This window comes from Trachypithecus francoisi, unplaced genomic scaffold, assembly GCF_009764315.1.
Source record: "Trachypithecus francoisi isolate TF-2019V2 unplaced genomic scaffold, Tfra_2.0 Lachesis_group21, whole genome shotgun sequence".
NCBI lineage: Eukaryota > Metazoa > Chordata > Mammalia > Primates > Cercopithecidae > Trachypithecus > Trachypithecus francoisi.
The window spans coordinates 20669479-20683677 of record NW_022681467.1 but is presented as its reverse complement, the minus strand read 5'-3'; positions in this window follow the sequence as shown (position 1 = coordinate 20683677).

The window sequence follows — 14199 nt, the reverse complement described above, 5'->3', positions numbered from 1 at the left end:
CACAGGAGGCCAGGTGGGAAGAAGTCAGGAAGAAGTGGGTTCAATTTAGAGGTGGAGTCAGCATGCAGACCAGTGGGCAGCCTGCTTCCTCTTTGCCTTTGCATGGAGAGCTCCATGCCCAAGAATTAAAACATTAAGCCAGGCATGGTGGCTTACCCCTGTAATCCCAGCATGTTGGGAGACTGAGGCAGGAGGGCAGGAGTTCAAGACAGGTCAGGACAACATAGCAAGACCTTGTCTCTATCAAACAAACAAACAAACAAAAAGAATTAGAACATCATGTTTCCCTCAGAGTTAAACCAGCCAGGTCCACCCATGTAAGGTGATTGACCATGCTGAGGCCAGCAGGGGTTTGGGGAGTCCAGGCAGGGCTTTCCCAGATGAGAGGGAGCCTAATCCCTGGAAACATGCCTGGATTGAACAGAAACCCTGAGGAGGAAGGAAGCTGGTTCACCACGGAGGCCTATGAAACAGGACCTTGGGGAGCCATGTTGGGGTGCTGCTCCTCTGTGTACCAGTAGGCGAGGGTTCTGGAGTGGCCCTGGCTGAGGAATCCCCCTGAAGGCATCATCCTGTGGTTGCCTGGAGTGGCCCATCCTGTGTGACCCAGGCCCTCTGAGCCAACTTCTTGCCACTGCTGCTTGCTGGCCAGTTTGCCAGTGGTGGCAAGGGCCTGGCCTGGCCAGGCTGACCTGAGGTTGGCCCTCTGGACTGCCCTGTTGCCCTGGTTGTACCCAACCCTAGCACAAACATCCTTGGCAGGCTGCCCCGTTCAGCTTCTGAGCTGGGGAGGCTGATGGCAGAGCCTGCATGGCAGGGTTTGCTTATCAGTCTTTCTGGGACAGAGGGTTGACCTTGCCTCAGTGGGTAGTACCCTCTGTGTGCATCATCATCCCCTTTTTAAAAATTGAGCACTTACTATAGTCAGAGCCTAATGCCATATGCATGGTCTCATCTACTCCTCCCCAGGTACTTATTATTATACTTATATTACAGGTGAAGAAACTGAGGCTCGCCAATGTTTTTGTGCTCTAGATTCTGGAGAACATATGGAGTGAGCTATGTGATTTAACCACTGTCTTTTTTTTTTTTTTTTTTTTGAGATAGTCTCCCTCTGTCACCCAGGCTGGAGTGCAGTGGCACAGTCGTGGCTCACTGCAACCTCCACCTCCCAGGTTCAACTGATTCTCATGCCTCAGCCTCCCAAGTAGCTGGGATTGCAGGCATGCGTCATCATGCCTGCCTAATTTTTGGGGGTATTTTTAGTAGAGACAGGAGTTCGCCATGCTGACCAGGCTGGTCTTGAACTCCTGGCCTCAAGTGATTCACCCACCTTGGCCTCCCAAAGTGCTGGGATTACAGGCACGAACCACCGTGCCCAGCCAAACCACTGTCTTATATTGCCGTCCATAGACCTCAGCATCTGATACTATAATATGCCCTTAAGCACAAGAGAATCTTTTCCAAATACTTAGACCCAAATTGTGTGAGAAGCCAAGACACTGGGAAATTTCCTTCCATAGTTGAGCAGCTCATTCTCAAAATACACAGAGCTGACTTCTTGGGTGACTGTGGGCCCAAGACTGAGGAGGATGACTGGGTAGGGCCCACCAGGCACCTCTCAGGGAAGCTCAGCCCTCTTTTCCAGGCTTTTCTCCTCTTCTAGCACTTCTTGGAGGTCAGGACAAGAGGACTAAAGTGTTTGTCCTCTCCAGAGAAGAATGCTAAGGTCTTGCATCACAATCCTGGAACCAACAAATATGCATCCTTCAATTGCTGCACCAAGTGCCGTGCCATGCTTGCCCTCCATGGCTTTACTGTAGCTGTTCCTCTGCCTGGATGCCCCCCTAGATTGCCTTAGTCTCCATTTCAGCTAATTTATTTGATTACTAGTGTGGGTCCCCTTGAAAGGAGACCCTAAGATACAGACCCGGGTGCCATGCAGGTAATTTATTTGGGAGGCCATCTCAAGGAGTACGGAGATGGAATAAGGACGTGAGACAGGGAAAGAAAGGTGCTGATGATGTGTTGATGAGCAGAGACTGCTGTGGACTACTGGGGCTCCATCTTGCTGGGGGCCTCTGTGAGACTGCATACCTCAGGATTGTTCCATCAAGTGGCAAGGAATAGGGGTATCTTTCCGCCAGCTTCTGCTTTTTGTTGGTTTGAGGGTTCTTCCTGTGGCTTTAACTTCCTGGCACACAGATCAAGCAACTCCACGGAGGGCTAAGGGGACAGGCAGGGCACTGACAGTACCTGCTATATAGCACCCTTCAAGATTTCACCCAAGCGGATGCCCCCAAGCAAATTAAGTGCCTGCCTTGGTGTTTTTTCCTAGGGAACATTGGCTACCTGCCATCAAGCAGAGTGATGTGGCTCTCCTGTAATTTAGGACTAAACTTCCTGATAACTGGGTCACATGATTTATTTCCTAGCCCCGGTGCCTGGGGTGGCGTCTGGCACACAAGAGAAATGTTCTGACCAATGAGTGGGAAAAGGCACGACAGTGTACATGGAGGATCATGGTGTTCTCTACAGCACCCAGCAGTGGATGGGGCAGGACTCAAAACAGTAAAAATCAAATTCAAGTTCCTGAAATTCGCAGCTCAAGTCCTCCAGCATCCCAGCATTGAGAAGGGCTAAGGTGAGAGTTGAGACGCAGGAGTGAGCAGAAGTGGAGGAAGAAAATTGAGTCCCAGAAAACCCTCCAATTCAGATTCCCTATACTGTTAGGATCTTTGAGAGAGAAAAAATCTCTTGGAAGAAGATTACAAGGTTAGACTGACAGTAAACCTACAGCAGCTGGTTGGGGGGGAGGGCGGGAAAGAGCCAGTAATTATATACTTGGCCACCCTTTTATGGATTTAGATAAAAATCAGAGTCATGGATCTTTGGCCTTAGAAGGAACTTTAGAACTTGTCTGGTCCCATCCCTCCTTGTCCACTTTAGGAGAAAATGAGCCCCAGAGGGGGAAATTGGCTTGTCTGAGGTCACACAGTGTTGGGTTCCTAATTACCCGGTGAAAAGGAAGGGTGATCTAATTCTCACTGTTCCACTCTGGCTCTGGGCTTATTTGCACAGCTGACCAGGTCTCACCTGCCCTGATATTAGCAATGGGAGTCTTTCCCTGAAGGTATGGCTAAGTAAACACGCCTGGTAAGCATCAAGCCACTGAGCAGTTTCAAGGGCTCTGACTCCAGCTGTTCCCATCTTACCCCCAGAACTCCAGGAAGAAATACTCCCAGCACAGACTGCCCCAGAGAGCCAGAATTGGTATCGTCTAAGTGGGTCCTGTCCAGCTCTCTTTACAACTCTTGCAGCCTGCAATGGGGTGATGAGGCTGACCCAGGTGACAGGTGACTGCTCAGCCAGCTGCCCCTGCCCTCCAGATGCCAGTCAGCTACGCTGAGAGGTTTTCCCCAAAATACGGGAGTCAGAATGTACAAGCCTAAAGATTACATTCTTCTCTGACACCAGAGATAAGCCAGAAGAATGGGAGGGTGATTGTGGGAGGAGACGGTACCAGGTTGTCAAGTCTCCGGGAAGAGCCAGCTCTCCCGATATGGAATGTAGAGAAGAAGCTTCCAAGGGGTAGAAACCAAGACATCTGAGTGGGCTCACTGACGTGGCTGACCTGCCTGTGAGGAAATGATCTGGAGGAAATAAAGTAGTAATGGGTTGAGACTCATGTTTATTTTCTTTCTGAAGTGTCACTCACCAAGTCAGGTTTCAGCATGAGGATGGATAGAATGCTTAGAATTTCAGAAAATACCTTTTGAGATCCCTTTAAAATCCATAGTGGAAAAGATTCAAACAGAAATGTGAGGTCAGACTCTAACCTGCCACTTTACCTTGCATGTCACTGTAGGAAGTGGGATGGGACAGTGGATAGGAACATTTAGAAATTATATTCTGGAATTTACCACAGCCAGAGGCAGCATACTAAGTGAAAAGGACCTTAACTGGGACACAAGATGCTGGATTCTCATTCCAACACCACTACCATCTTTCTGCATACAGTGTCTATGTTCTTAAGCTTCTGTCTATCTCATATTTTTCATTTGTAAAGTAAATGAATTGGCTTATCAGTTCAGCACATGTATCTTGAGACCATGCTAGTAAGTGACCCAGGTGCTCACTATATAACACGAGGGCTCAGAGATGAACAAGGCTTGGACCCTGCCCTCAAGCAGTTCCCAGCCTAGAAGGGGTGGGAGAGAGAAAGAAATCATGCATAGTGTGAGCACATTATCATATCACAAAAAGCTGAATTGTGAGCTCTGTTCGTCCCGGAAGTGTGTCCAGCTTGTTCACTGCTGTATCTGAGTATCTGGCAGCACCTGCACACAGTAGATGCTTAAGAGAGATTTACTGGGCTGGGCACGGTGACTCACACCTGCAATCCTAGCACTTTGGGAGGCCAAGGCAGGCAGATCACCTGAGGCCAGGAGTAGGAGACCAGCCTGGCCAATATGGTGAAATCTCGTCTCTACTAAAATACAAACAATTAGCTGGGTGTGGTGGCATGTGCTTGTAATCCCAGCTACTCAGGAGGCTGAGGAAGGAGAATTGCTTGAATCCAGGAGGCAGAGGTTGCAGTAAGCTGAGATTGCACTGTTGCACTCCAGCCTGGGCAACAGGAGCGAAACTCCATCTCATATAGGAATAAAAAGAGAGAGAGAGAGAGAGATTTACTGAATGAATGAGTGTGACTGTGCCCCGTCCTTCTCCTGTTTCTGATCAGTTACATTCCCTTATTTGGAATTTTCCTCAGAAGAGCAGTCAGGGTTTGTCTGTGCATTTATTTAGATTTCTAATATGTTAACAAAAATTCTTTCAAAAAAAAAAGTGCTTGACAAACAAAGCAATGATTTGGAATCTTGTGGAGCTCAAGTGTTATTTATTCCCCATTGCTATAGAAACGTGCAGATGCAGCATGGATGTTCAGTAACATTTGTTGAATGAAAAAATGCATGCTGTTCAATAAGTATAGGAGCATGTGCTCAACATCATTATTTATCATGGAAATGCAAATTTAAACCACAATGAGATACTATAGTACACCCACCAGAATGGCCAAAATTCAAAAGATTGACAATATCAAGTGTTGCCAAGGGTGTGGAGCAAATGTAACTTTTTTTTTGAGGTGGGGGCTCACTATGCTGTCCAGGCTAAGCTCAAACTCCTAGGCTCAAATGATGCCTGGCTAGAACTCATACACTGCTGGTGGGAATGTCAAATGGTATAGCTACTTTGGAAAACTGCTTGGCAGTATCCATGAATGCTAAGCATATGTCTACCCAATTACTCAGCAATTACACTCCTGGATTTATACTCAAGAGAAATGAGTGTGTATAGCCACCAAAAGAATGTTTATAGCAACTTTGTAAATGCTCCAAAACAGAAACAACCCAAAAGGCTATCAATAGAAAAATTGATACATAAATCATGGTATAGCTATACAACGGGTTACTATACAGCCACAAAAAGGAATGAACTCTGCCATGCTTAACAACACAGATGAATCTCATAGCCAAACACAAAAGAGTACATACTATATAGATTTATTTTTATGAAATTCAAGAACAGGCAAAACAAATCAATGGTCAGAATAATGGTTACCTCTTAACAGCATCCCAGGCAGAGGGCCCAGTAAGTGAAAGAAATGGAGGCTTGACAAGGCATGGTGTGTTGAGCAAACAAGTAGTTCAATATGGTGGCAGGGTGGAAGGATGGTAGGGGCCATGGAGGAGGAGTGTAGGGAGGAGAGATTGGAAAGGTTATTTGGGACCATTTTGCGAAAGGCTGTGTGGTAGTCATTAAGGCTATTGAGCATATAGTTCAGGTTTTCCCTGTTTTGGCTACTGGTAGGATTGTACTGCCTGGCTCTTTGAGGTTGGGTGGGGCCACGTTTCCATGTTTTGTTCTAGCCAATGATTTGCAACAGGAAGCGATGTGTGTCACTTCCAGACAATGCCATCCAGTTGTTAGTATGAGGCCCTCCAGAGCTCTTTCTGCCTCACTGGCATGCCAGTTGCCACTATTTAATGGTGGCTGCTCCATCAGCCTGGATCCCTAGGAAGATCCGAGCTCCCCCAGGGCTGACCACAATGCATATATAGTATGAGAAATAAACGTTTGTGGTTTTAGGTTGCTGAAAATGCCCATGGGGGAGGTGGTGATGTTGCCCTGAGAGTAATAACAGTAACGGCGAAGACAAGTACACAGATTTGAAATATGGTTTGAAAGTAGAACCAATAGGATCTGTTGGTGGATTGGAAGTGAGGTGTGTTAGGCTGAATAAATAGTCCCCAAAGATATCCATGTGTTAGTCCCTGGAACATGTAAATGTTATATAGCAAAAGGAACTTTGCGTATATGATTAAAGACCCTGAATGAGGTGATTATCCTGGATTATCCCTGTGGGCCCTCAAGATAATCGCTACTGTTCTTTTTTTTTTTTTTTTTTGAGAGAGTATTTTGCTCTTGTTACCCAGGCTGGAGTGCAATGGCGCAATCTCGGCTCACCATAACCTCCACCTTCCAGGTTCAAGCGATTCTCCTGCCTCAGCCTCCCGAGTAGCTGGGATTACAGGCATGTGCCACCACGCCCAGCTAATTTTGTATTTTTAATAGAGACAGGGTTTCTCCATGTTGGTCAGGCTGGTCTCGAGACCTCAGGTGATCTGCCCATATCAGCTCTCCAAAGTGCTGGGATTATAGGTGTGAGGCACCCCGTCTGTCCTGTAATCACTACTATTCTTATAAGAGGAAGGAAGAGGGAGATCTTACTACAGAGAAGGCAATGTGAAGACAGAAGGAAGGCCGGGCATGGTGGCTCATGCCTGCAATCCCAATATTTTGGGAGGCTAAGGTGGGAGGATTGCTTGAGCCCAGGAGTAACCTGGGTAACAGAGAGAGACCCTGTCTGTACAAAAAGCTTAAAAATTAGCCAGGCATGGTGGTAAATGCCTGTGGTTCCAGCTACTTAGGAGGCTGAAGTGGGAGGCTGAAGCTGCAGCAAGCTGTGATTGCACTGCACTCCCAGCCTGGGTGATGGTGCGAGACTCTTTCTCAGAAAAATAAAACAGCAACAACAACAACAACAACAAAAACCAAAGGAAGATGCTACATGGATGACTTTGAAGATAGAGAAAGGGACCATGGAATGCAAGGAATGCCGTTCTCAAACTGGAAAAAGCAAGGAAGTGGATAGGGTCCTCTGGAGGATGTGTGGCCCTGGTGACACCTTGACTTTGGCCCAGTGAAACTGATTTCAGGATTCTCCCTTCCAGAACTTTGACACGATGAATGTGTATGTTGTTGTTGTTACTTTTATTGTGGTAAACTATAATGACATAATATTTATCATTTAAACCATTTGTCAGGTGTGCACTCCAGTGGCATTAAATATATTCACAAAGATATTAGGTAACCATCACCACTATCTATATCTGAAACATTTTCATCACCCCCAACAAAAACTGTGTACTAGTGAAACAATAACTCCCTCTTTCCCCCAACCCTTGGTAACCTCTGTTCTACTTTCTGTCTCTATATTTGCCTATACTAAGTACCTCCTATAAGTAGTATCATACAATATTTGTCCTTTGGTCTCTGGCTTGACTAACCATAATTTTCAGGGTTGATCCATGTTGCAGCACGTATCAAGATGTTATTCCTTTTTACGGCTGAACAGTATTGTATTGGTTCATTCTCACACTGCTATAGACATACCTGAGACTGGGTAATTTACAAAGAAAAGAGGTTTAGTTGGCTTATGGTTCCACAGGCTGTACAGGAAGCATGACTGAAGAGGCCTCAGGGAGCTTTTACTCAAGGCGGAAGGCAAAGGCGGAGCAAGTATCTTCACAACGCTGGAGAAGGAGGACGCGAGAGAGTGTGGAGGTGACGCACACGTCCAAACAACCAGATCCGGTGAGAACTCGATTGTGAGAACAGCACCAAAGGGGGAAATCCGCCCCCATGATCCAATCACCTCCCACCAGGTCCCACCTCCAATATTGAGGATTACAACTTAACATGGGTTTCGGATGGGGACACAAATCCAAACCATATCAAATATTGTGGGTTGGTTTCAGCCACCAAATTTGTGATAATTTGTTAAAGCAGCCTCAATAAACTAATACATGAGGGATGAGAGGAAAGAAGGCATGAAGGAGGATCCCTAGACTTTTGGCTGAGAACTGGCTGGATTGAGATGCCATTTCCTGGGATAGAGGAATCCGAGAGAGCAACCTATGAGGGGTAGCAAAACCACAGGCTCGTGTTGGCCATGTGAAGTTTTGAGATGTCTGTCAGGTCTCCAAAGGAAATGTTGAGGAGACAATCGGCCTTCCTGTTCTGGAATTCAGGGGAGAGCTGGGACCACATTTGGGAGCCATCAGCGTGAGGTGGTGCTTAGAGCAAATAGACGGGATTGAGGTCATCTAGGGAATGTGAATAGAGACAGAAGAGAAGGAGATTAAGCTATCATTCTATCCTTTGAAGGTGGGCAGAGCGGGAGGAATGAGCTGAGGGGATGAGAAGGAGCAGTCAGGGAGGTGGAAGAAAACTCAGGAAAGTTTGGTGTCGTGAAAGGGGAGAGGCCTGTGCCTCACTGAGGAGAGCATGGCTGATCAGGTTTTTAGAGACTAAATAAGAGGAGAAATGTATGACCTGGACAAGGGCAGGGTCTACTGAGGGGTTGAGACTGAAGCAGGAGGGGAGTGAGTTAGAACACGGGAAAGTGTGTTAGCCTTCTTAACTCTCTGGAGAAGTTCTGCAGTGAGATGGAGCAGAAAAATAGGACATGGTAGAGTTTAAAAACTGCTTAAGGTAGGGGACATTGTTGTGGTTATTTCTTGCTAACAAGTATCCCAAAACTTAGTGGCTTAAAACAAGTCATTATTCAGTACGTCGTCACTTAATGTTGTTGATAGGTTCTTGGAAACTGTGACTTTAAATGAAGCTATGTGTAATGAAACCAATTTTACTATAGGTGAATTGATATAAACAAGAGTTAAGTTCCTGTGGTCACCAAACGTATAAATAAAGACCAAAACACTTCTAATGTTAAATATTAAAATAAATGGCCTGGTGTGGTGGCTCACACCTGTAATTCCAGCACTTTGGGAGGCCGAGGCGGGCAGATCACGAGGTCCAGAGTTTGAGACCAGTCCGGTCAACATACTGAAACTCCGTCTCTACTAAAAATACAAGAAATTACCTGGTCGTGGTGGCATGCGCCTGTAATCCTGGCTACTTGGGAGGCTGAGGCAGGAGAATCACTTGAACCTGGGAGGCGGAGGTTGCAGTGAGCCAAGATTGTGCCATTGCACTCCAGCCCGGGTGACAGGGCGAGACTCCATCTCAAAATAATAAATAAAATAAAATAAATGTGAGTTATACATATATTTTATATTTAAGAAAGATTAATAAAAACAAGTAAGATAATTATTTACCTGCTTATTCCAGTTCAGGGTAGCAGGTGGCCGGAGCCTATCCTAGCAACTCAGGGTGCAAGGCTGGAACCAGCCCTGGGCAGGATGCCATCCCATTGCAGGGTGCGCTCACACACACATAAATACTCACTCAACCTTGAACCATGTAGACACACCAATGAACTTGATATGCACAGCTTTGAGATGTGGAAGGAAACCAGAATGTCTGGAGAAAATCCAGGTAGACCTGGGAACAACCTGCAAACTTCACAGAGACAGTGGACCAATTTTGTTTTCTCATCAACGTTATAAGAAAATGATATTGAATAAAACAATATGATTTGAGGACCCGCTGTATTCGATTCCATGATTTTGTGGGTTAGGAATTTGGTTAGCGACCCCCTAGATGATTGTTTTGCTCCATGCAGCACGGACTGGGGTCATTGGTGGTATTCAGCTGTTGAAAGGGCTGGTTTTGAGGGCTCAAGGTGGCTTCACTCACATGCCTGGCACCTTGATGGGGATGCAACCTCAGCTCACTGCAAATGCCTCCCGGGTTCAAACGATTCTCCCACCTAAACTTTCCTAGTAGCTGGGACTACAGGTGCACACCACCATGCCCAACTAATTTTTTGTATTTTTAGTAGAGACGGGGTTTTGCCATGTTGGCCAGGCTGGTCTTGAACTCCTGAACTCAAGTGATCCACCCACCTCGGCTTCCCAAAGTGCTGGCTTTACAAGAGTGAGCCACCGTGCCCGGCCAGATCTTCCCTCTTGATGAGAAGACTGTCAAGGAATTTGCAGCCGTGCTTAAACCCCCCACAGATACAGAACATGTTTACAGATTAGATAAGAAGGCACCAGGGAGCGGGGAGGGGTGAATGATGCAGAAGAGAGAAGAGGAAACTGCAGGAATAAAGTCCTTCAGAGGCCACAAGGGGACAATACTCTGAAGGCACTCCTCATTGGGACAGGAGGAAATAAGACATGGTGAGGACAGGTGCACAGTGAAAAGATGAGGCTGTTCCCATGGGATGACTTCACGCTGCTCGATAATGTGCAGGTGAGCTCAACAGCTGATGGGTGGATGTGAAGGGTTGAGAAGAAAAGAGGGTAGGACAGTAATCTCGGAGAATTGGAACATTAGGTATTTTTTTGAAGCAGATTTTAATAGTGATGACATTTTGTCATTTCTGAAAAGATTACAATACATGATTTTTAATCCTTAATAATATATTAACACAATCTCTTTACTAGCAATTATTAATTATGTCAAGTATTTATGGAACCCATGAGACATACTCCACATTCTAGGTGTTGCTGACCAACTCTTGTTCACCACACTTCTTTTAGGAGGGAGGCAAATGCTATTATTTCCATTTTATTGCTGCAGAAATTGTATTCAATTTCATAAAGCAAATCTGATAAAGGACCCAAGATTAGAACTCTGAGACCATTTTTGAGGGAGGAGTATTGAGAACATGGAGAATACTTGCTTGTTTTACTTGAGAGAATGTTTGGATTGCCAACTCTTAAGGGAGATAAAGAAGATTATCTGGCAAAAGTTAGTCTTCAGCAAAATTACTTAGTAGGTGAAATCTTCTTGCACATGATGCCTCCAGTGTTAAAAACATGTTTGTGATTCACGTTCTGGAATTGCTTTCAGGAGGAGTTTCTGATACACGCACGCACACACACATGCCACAATTATCAGGATTATGTTTACTTATTAAATCACTCACCCAAATATTTTATTTATCCTAATCTCATAATTCACCTTACTTAGTCTCAGATATTTCAAAAAATCAAACCCTTATGAAAGTACTGAAAAATCATCAACAGTGAGGAAATTATAGAGGTAGTGAATCAGGCTTTGCTGAGAATTTCCAAAGGGGGATTCCAAGGATGTTCTGAGCAGCTCCATTGCAAAGGTCCATACATATGTCACAGAATCCTATTACGTCAGGCATGACTGAGGTCTTAGAGTCACCCAAATAAAACTTATCTGTGTCCTCTGACCTCTCCTCCTTCTGACACTCTTTATATTTATCTACCAATTGGGTTTCCATTCATTCAATTAGTCAAACTAAAGATTGTAGGGTCAAGTTGACCCTCTGCTCCATTACTCTAAAATTCATTTGTTTCATTGCTCACGACGACCAGTTAGAAGTGAGTTCAGCTATAAGGTACAGAAACCCCACCTAACAATGGCTTAAATACATTCATTTATTTTCCTTACATAACAAAAAGTCACATCCACATTCAAGGCAGGAAGAATAGGAAGGTGAAGGGTGAAGCCAGCTGACTTTCCCTTTTGTTAGAATAGAAAAAGCTTTCCAAGAAATCTCCACAGTGTACTTCCCCTTAGGCCTCATTGGTCAGAATTGGATCCCACGGCCCCTCCCTGGCCCCACCAGCCTGCAAAGGAAGCTGATAAGTTAGGGAACACGATTGTGATAATTGGCATAGACCAGTACAGATCACTGATCTGGACACGTTGATTCAGTCCAAATCAAGTTCTGTTAACAAGGAAGATGGGAAGATGGTTTCAGGTAAAAATGGTGTTGGCCACAATTGCAATCTGCTGATTTTAGTTCTGAGGCAGCTGATTTTAGGTATGGCATATTGGCTCATGCCATATATAAATGGCCAGGTGTGATGGCTCATGCCTGTAATCCTAGCACCTTGGGAGGCTGAGGCCAGTGGATCGCCTGAGCTCAGGAGTTCAAGACCAGCCTGGGTAACATGGTGAAACCCTGTCTCTACCAAAAATACAAAAAATTAGCTGGGTGTGGTGGTGAGTGCCTGTGGTCTCAGTTACTTGGGAGGCTGAGGTGGGAGGATCGCTTGAGCCTAGAAGGTGGAGGTTGCAGTGAGCTGAGATGGCACTACTCCACTCCAGCCTGGGTGACAGAGTGAGACCCCATCTCAAAGAAAACAAAACAAAACAAAAACCAAAATTGCAAATACTAAGGGCACGCCTCACAAATCCCTGTGGTCTCATATCTGACCAACTGTGCCCACATATGTTTCTTACCCCCACACACAGTAACGTGTGCAGCCCCTTATCTTAAAAGGGTGAACTTTACTTGAGTTACATGCAATGGATTCAGCAGCTTCTTGCCAAGTGTTGGCTGCCTGTTTGCTTTCCTGATGTCTTCCTGATTAAAAGAACCTTATAAAAGGAGGAAAAGGTCAGGGTAAAAGCATTTCATGCAGCCTCTAGAAACAGAACTCAGTCCCTAAGGAAAAGTCACCTCTCTCTGGTGGGCCTTGGCACCAATGATTGCTATGCACTAGTAAGAGTTGGGCCAACCAGTTGTAGGGGTGAAAAGGTCTCTGGTTTGGTGTTGTCTCTGTCGGGAAAAAGGCAGCAGGACTCTTTCCTCCCCTTCTTAACTCCACCTTTCACCCAGATTTGCAAGCAAATGTCAGATTGGACCAACCCAGTGGGAATCGGATAACTTTTTAGCAGAAATTTTCACTATTTTGGCATTTGAAACCTAGTGTAAAGTAATTGGAAGAAAAAAGTGTCTATGGAGTTCTGTAGGTCTTTCTCAAACATATTCTGAGAAAAACCAACTCAAGGACATTGTCACGAGTAAAGACTATCTAGGGTCCTTGGCTCGGGAGGCCTTGCCATTCTCATGGGAAATCAAGAGTAGTGCTGAGGAGCATGCTCAAGTCAGAAGATTTTCATACAAATCCTTGATTCCCACATACTAGCTGAGTGACTTTGACAAGTTGCTTGACCTCTCTGTGCACAGTTCCAATGTGTGCTGGAGCTGGTTTATCCCCACTGGAGAGACGGATGTTTGCACCTCTTCCCAACTCTGTGTCCACCGACATCATGTTGGCTGTGGTGGGAATCTTTACACCATGGGAATTGGCAAATCAGTGTTCCCCCAGCCCACAGAGTTGTAAACATTTACTGTTGTACCACTGCATGTTTCCTACTTTGTACAGTGGGCTGATAATACTTACCTCACCTAGAGGATGAATTGAGAGAACTCATAGGAGACAAAAGTGATAGCCCTTAATACACACGCGCTTTCTAATTCTTTTAGCCATGTAAATGTTTGCTATATTATTGTTAAGACTGCTTTTTGGAGAGGTGGGAGCTAATTTCACTTGCTCTATCATTGGTTTGCAAAGCTGCTTACCCTTTTGGTATCCCTGTTGCTCCTGGGGCCTATTTGACTGCTATGGCAATCTGTCAACCCACCCTGAAATTCGGCAAATTACTTAACTTGATGGCCTGGACGGAATAATGGGGTTGTGTTGGCAGAGAGACACCGGAGTCTCTGAAGAAAACACATGAGTGGTACAAAGGTCCCAGATTATTATACCTGAGTGGGGGATATATCTTGACCTGATTGTGGTGCAGATGGACTGTAATCGATGGAGAAGTACAATGGCGCGATCTCAGCTCACTGCAATCTCTGCCTCCCGAGTTCAAGTGATTCTCCTGTCTCAGCCTCCCAAGTAGCTGGGATCACAGGCGCGTTCTACCTCATCCGGCTAATTTTTGTATTTTTAGTAGAGATTGGGTTTCTCCATGTTGGTCAGGCTGGTCTCGAACTCCTGACCTCAGGTGATCCACCTGCCTTGGCCTCCCAAAGTGATGGTATTACAGGTGTGAGGCACTGTGTCTGGCCAATGTCCATGAATTTCAAATGGCTTAATAGATAGCTTATTCAAATACAAACACAAAAACCAGGAGACAGGATGGTATAAAGATGAGAAAGACACACTC